This window comes from Carassius auratus, linkage group LG37M (genome assembly GCF_003368295.1).
Source record: "Carassius auratus strain Wakin linkage group LG37M, ASM336829v1, whole genome shotgun sequence".
Lineage (NCBI taxonomy): Eukaryota > Metazoa > Chordata > Actinopteri > Cypriniformes > Cyprinidae > Carassius > Carassius auratus.
Window position 1 is genome coordinate 793,703 of NC_039296.1, and position 6,000 is coordinate 799,702.

General features: G+C 38.3%; 1 non-coding gene across 1 annotated transcript; it reads right to left on the minus strand.

Moving 5' to 3' along the window:
• Positions 1 to 5,619: 5,619 nt before the first annotated feature.
• Positions 5,620 to 5,692, minus strand: trnar-ucg (transfer RNA arginine (anticodon UCG)). Its single transcript has one exon. It is a non-coding gene; the product is annotated as a tRNA-Arg (tRNA).
• Positions 5,693 to 6,000: the final 308 nt, after the last annotated feature.

The window sequence follows — 6,000 nt, forward strand, 5'->3', positions numbered from 1 at the left end:
CAATGCTTGAGCAAGACTGTCATTATGTTTTACATCTATAAGACAGGGGTACACTTTCGTGTAGTCTGCCGTAAAATGTGTCTTATACTTTTTTTTTTTTTGTGGCACTTTCCCTCTGCCATGGTGCGCCTGTTTCTAGATAGACATAACTGATTAGTTTAGTTCGGGAGAAGAGATAAAAGCCCGCCCACACTGACTATTGATTGGTTGATTTGCAGAAACAGGCCAATCAGGATGCTCTCTGTCTGACATGCGCTTCGCACACACGCACATTAGCACACACACGCAGGTCTCTCGCTCCCTCTCCCTCTCTGCCGTGCGTGCGCTACACGGTTTGAAACACAGTATCTGTTTCGCATGCTCGCTTTTGCTCGCTCGGTCTAGATTCCGGGAGTTTTTAACTAATTTGCGGGTCTCAGGGAGCCGCTTTCAATATGCGGGAGACTCCCGGAACTTCCGGGAGACTTGGGATGTCTGTATTCATTCAAAAATAGCCTAATTCTGTGACGTTCTGCTTTATACAGCAAGTTCTATTTTTGACTGGATTCCGCGATTCAATCTTTCCCAAACACAGATGGGGTGAATTTATGAAGGAAAGTGTAAAAGTTCTGACACAAAACTAAGTTGTTACGTGTCCACGCTTTTTTAAGTGGGTTTATGTTCGACACTAGGCTAACGTTACATATTTTGCTTCAGGTAGAATGATAAGGCTAATTATATATGCATGTCACTTTCTGAAACAACTTTACACAGTTTTGATAACGTTAATAATGAACACGATGTTAATATAGCCTGCCTGTGTGATGAAATGCCGACTGCACACACACACATGCTTAGTCTCCTGATTCCACAACTTCCCTTGATCATCCTCACAACCAGGGGCGTAGCAACCGGGGGGGGGGGGGGGGACACGTCCCCCGCACTTTTAGAAACAGGTGATTCTGACCCCTGCTAATTTTTTTTTTTTTTTTTTAGGATCCAGCGTGAATATTTCCTGTAGTGTTCTCTGAGTTGTTACTTAGATTTGAGTGAAGTAACATTCAGCCAATCACAGGGCGAATCATCTCCTGGGCGCGTCTGCTATGAGCTTCAAATCTCTTGTTGCTCTTCTGAATTTTCGTTCGTTCGTTTGTTCAGTTTGCTATTAGGCCGTCTGGGATAAAATGCACCCCAGAAAAAAAGCAAAGGACGATTACATCCTTTTTTCAAACACACACTGTAAGTATGTTATAGTATGTCGCGATGACACGAATCGCGCGATAAGGTTTTTATATTATGATTTAACCTATTGAACCCGTATGGACCTCGTCACGTCGCGCCGGATTCAGTGTGTTAAATGCTCTCCTAATTGTCGCTTTGGATAAAAGCGTCTGCTAAATAAGACATAACAATATTATTGGTTTCTGCTGTCTTTTGTTTGTCTACGTGCTGCTCGCGGAGTAAAATTATCATTTCACAATAAATCATATTTGTTTTGCAACGAATATCTTAAAATACTTTATCAAATTTTATTCTTTTAATTCATAACTGTTACTTTATGTCCTAACTGGTCTGTAGGAAAGGCAGGCTGTGACGTCACTGGCAGAGAGAGGGGGCAGTTGCTCAACCTCTCCAGAATGTGTACAGGTGAGATTTGTATTAAAAAAAGCAGATTGACTATCTTAAAGCTGAGGTAGGGAACTTTTGACGCTCTAGCGGTTAATAAACAGAACTGCTTGCGTCTTGCGGAAGAACATCGTAGCCGGAACTACTTCTCTCTGTTTATGTCTATGAAGAATCACAAAGGTACTGGGTTACTCCGCCGCGGTATCCCCGAAGCAATCTAAAATAGTCCGAATATAAACACTTATTATAGGTGCACCCTAGTGATTCAGGACAAGCCAAAAACACGGTTTGGAAAATGGATTCATTGTGTACTCGCTTGTTATATAAATTTTTCTACATTTTGAACACAAACAAAGTTACGGATCGCAGCTCTGATTGGTTATTTTTTTACCGAGAGTGATGTATTTCTGCAAATGGCACTGGGAGGAGCAGGAGGAGCTTGATTTTTTCACAGATTATCTGTCTCATATTTTTCATAAAATGTATGTTGTATAAAATTACTGTAGATGTAATCTGTATACTCATTTAACACCTGTTTTTGTCCAACTGTTAAAAAGAAAAGTTATTGTTCAAATGTAGTGCAACTGAAATATTGTAAATATCATAAAATATCTTTATTTCATAAAAAATAAAAAAATAAATTATAGATGGTCTCCCATTGGTCTCAAAGTCCTGCAGTATTTTTAAATTTTGAGTATGATTTAACAAAAATAGGTTCCTGTAAGATATCATGTCATGTTCCCAAATTTGAAAAAGTAAAATGCCAATTGGTATTCTATTTAGAATTTATTATGAACATCAGCTTTGGGTCAAATCACCATACAGCTGTCCCCCCACTTTTAAAAATGGCTGCTACGCCCCTGCTCACAACTTATTGCTTGTAGCCATTTTGTCATCCTTTCTGGCTCTGTATGTTTATTAGGAAGGATGTATAACTTAAATTCATAATTTGTTAGTTTATTGGAGGTACAGAAAACGACACAGCAACTCTTCTGCATGATTGTCCGGTGTATTTCAATTGGCGCCAAGGCAATGTTTTCCCCCACGGGCTAAATTCACATCACGTGACGTTCCCAGACCAACCGTCTGTATCTATCTGAATCAGGTGTGTTAACAAAGAGAGACATACATTGGCTGCGTCCGAAATCGCATACTTAATGAGTAGGTACTTAATTTCAATAAGTACTTACGTAACGAGCGCTAAAAGAGTACAGCCAAATCTCGTTGAGTATGAATGAATTCCGCCATGTTTACGTTATCATGTGACCTATGACGTTAGAACAAGCGCAACAACTTCAAATATATGACTGACTGCTACAGGATTAATATTTACTATCTAAATATTTTGATGTTGATGCAATTTGTTTCTTTTGTGGTCTTGTTGAATACACAAAAGCCATTTTATTGTTTTTGTAGTTTAACCAATATATTTGTATTGTTTTTATGTTTTAACTCTATTAAAATGACCCAGTTTAATCCTTGAAGATTAAACCCTTCATAGCATCAGTAACTCCACAACCCTACCTCGTATGGGTTTCCTCAGCTTTTGCAGTATTTGTAATATCTGCACATATAAGACGTTGATCAGCTGCTTGAAGATCTCGTCTTTGGAGAAGAATGTTGATTTTACACTTGAAAAATGTAAGTATTACTACTTAGAAATTAAGATTACCTCAGAAAGCATTTCTAGCCCAGCCCAACACTTATCAACAATAATAATGATAAATGGTGACTAATAATTATATATATATATATATATATATATATATATATATATATATATATATATATATATATTGTAAAACAATTTTTTTTCATATCTATGCATGACTTCACACTAGACAAATGCAGCCAAGATGAATACATCTAAATATTCAGTCAAGTAATTAATGAATGCATGTGTTAATGAAACAAATTAGACTATATTTTATTTACTGACAACAACAGGAGACATGAATAAACAAGTAAAATAATAAATAAGAAGTAACCATCACAATAAATAAAATAATAAGTCAACAACACATGAAACAAAACTTTATTCAGACATTGTTCTGTTTTTTAATGTTTACAGACGGTGAACCCACATCCGTCCATCAGGTCCCTCACTGCTGCAGTCAGACTGAATCTGATCATGATGAGAGAGAGACATCGAGTCCTTGTCTGAGTGCACAGAGAGGATGAGGAAGACCATGATGAAGACCCTGAACACGAGCAGGAGAACATGTGTGGGACGATCTGAATCTGATCATGATGAGAGAGGGACATCGAGTCCTTGTCTGAGTTCACAGAGAGGATGAGGAAGACCATGATGAAGACCCTTAACAAGAGCAGGAGAACGTGTGCTGCTGTGTCTGCTCCAAACATCGTTGTCTGCTCACCATGAGCACCACGACCTGTAAAACATTTACACAGAGTAAAACACTTTATATCATGTTGTCAGCATTCTATTTATTGCTGAATTTAATTTTATATTTTTTACAATTGCATGTTAATTTGCTATAGCTTCATTATTTCTGTGGTATAGTGAACTGGATTGGTGAGCAGAAGGTTGCTGGTTCAATCTCCACCGGTGTGTCTTTACTCCAGGTGACTCCAGAGGGATTGAGATCCTGTAATAACAGCACTGTAAGTCACTTCAGATAAAAGTGTCTGGCCAATTAATACATGTAAATGTGAATTTTGTGAATGCTTTTTTTGTGTCTTGGGCAGAAAAATGCTCAATAAAGCTGCTTATTTCTTAAAGCTTTTTTCTTCGATGTTCTACTATAATATTAATGCATGCATACATTCAATACAGTTTCTATTTGGGGTTTTAAAGGGTCAGGTCACCTAAACATATAAATTCAGTCATTAATGACTTGCCTCCATTCTGTTCAATCCTTTGCCTGAACATAAAAGGTGATGTTGGTCAGGTTTCTCCTGCTGGTTTGTGTTCATACAGTATCAGTCGATGGAGTCTGACTTTCAGATTCTGTGTGACATTATTTGATGATACTTTAGAAACTTCTGAAACTCAGGTTTTATTGACTGATGTTGTATGAACAGTAACCAGCAGAACAAACTTGAACAATCTCACATTCTTAGTGTCTTTTGGTCTTTCTCTAGATGCTCTCGCTGGCTCTGGGGTCACTGAAGATGAAGAGACCACAGCAACATCTGGTCCTGATGAGAAAACAAGAGGAGATGCAGTTATGGAGCATTTCATCCATGACACTACATCTTCTCCATCCTCAGTGCACACAGCAGTCTGCAGACATTTCAGATCCTGCAAAGATGCACAAACACAAAGCAAAAGCAGTCATTTTAACAGCACAGTGTCACTTCATTTCTGTATTATTTCCTAACCCTATAATTTCGGACGCAGCCAACATGTGCAGAGCAGTGGGGTGTGAGGACTGGAAATTAAGAACTGCTGGTCTAAGGCAAGATATTAGAATTCAAAGGTACAGCACGCACATCCAAAACCTTAAAACTGGGTGCTGGGCAGACAAGTAGTTGCAAAGGTAAACAATGAGTCCGCACACCAGAAAATGCTCCTTAGCAATTTTAATGATAGCTCACCACGTGTAACGTTTCAGGCCCAAGCCCTTCATCAGACATGTTGTTTTAGACAATTGTTTGTTGCTGCCGTGTGTATTGCATTTGAGCTCCGTCACATAATTTTTTATAGACAATTTTTATCCTAAAAAAGGAAGGTGAAGCAGAAGAAGAAGAAAAAGGCCTAAATATTTATTTATGAAGAAGAACGTACATTAGCAGAGGATGGTTTCGATCCATCGACCTCTGGGTTATGGGCCCAGCACGCTTCCGCTGCGCCACTCTGCTGTTGCTGTAATAAGTGTGACAGATATAGAACCTCTAGGCAGTGCTTCACATGACCGCTGACATGCTCAACATTTTGAAACTCATGTGTTACTGCATCACTAAACTTAAATGTCGTTTTGATAAACATATTCGGGGTTTTCACATTTAAATCATATTGGTCTGTTTTTTTTTTAAGAGTAAAATAAAAAGCGACCACGAAGGGACTCGAACCCTCAATCTTCTGATCCGAAGTCAGACGCCTTATCCATTAGGCCACGCGGTCGACGTTAAGTATCTTCTGAATCAGGCAAAATAAGAAAAGTGTATGTTCTTTCTGTAAAACAACAACAACAACAACAACAAAAAACTATTACGCCTATGAAATGAACCCTTAACAGGAATACCTGTCTCTCTGTGTGTGTGTTTGTTTACCTGAGCAGTGGCTCCTTCCTTTGAATTGAGTCCGATTGAAAAATTAATCAATGTCTTAATTCAAGTTAACTATAAGCAGATTTTTATCGATGTGAAATATTTTGCAAACACACTTATGATTACAGCCAGCTGGACAAATGAAATGACCTAAAACAACAA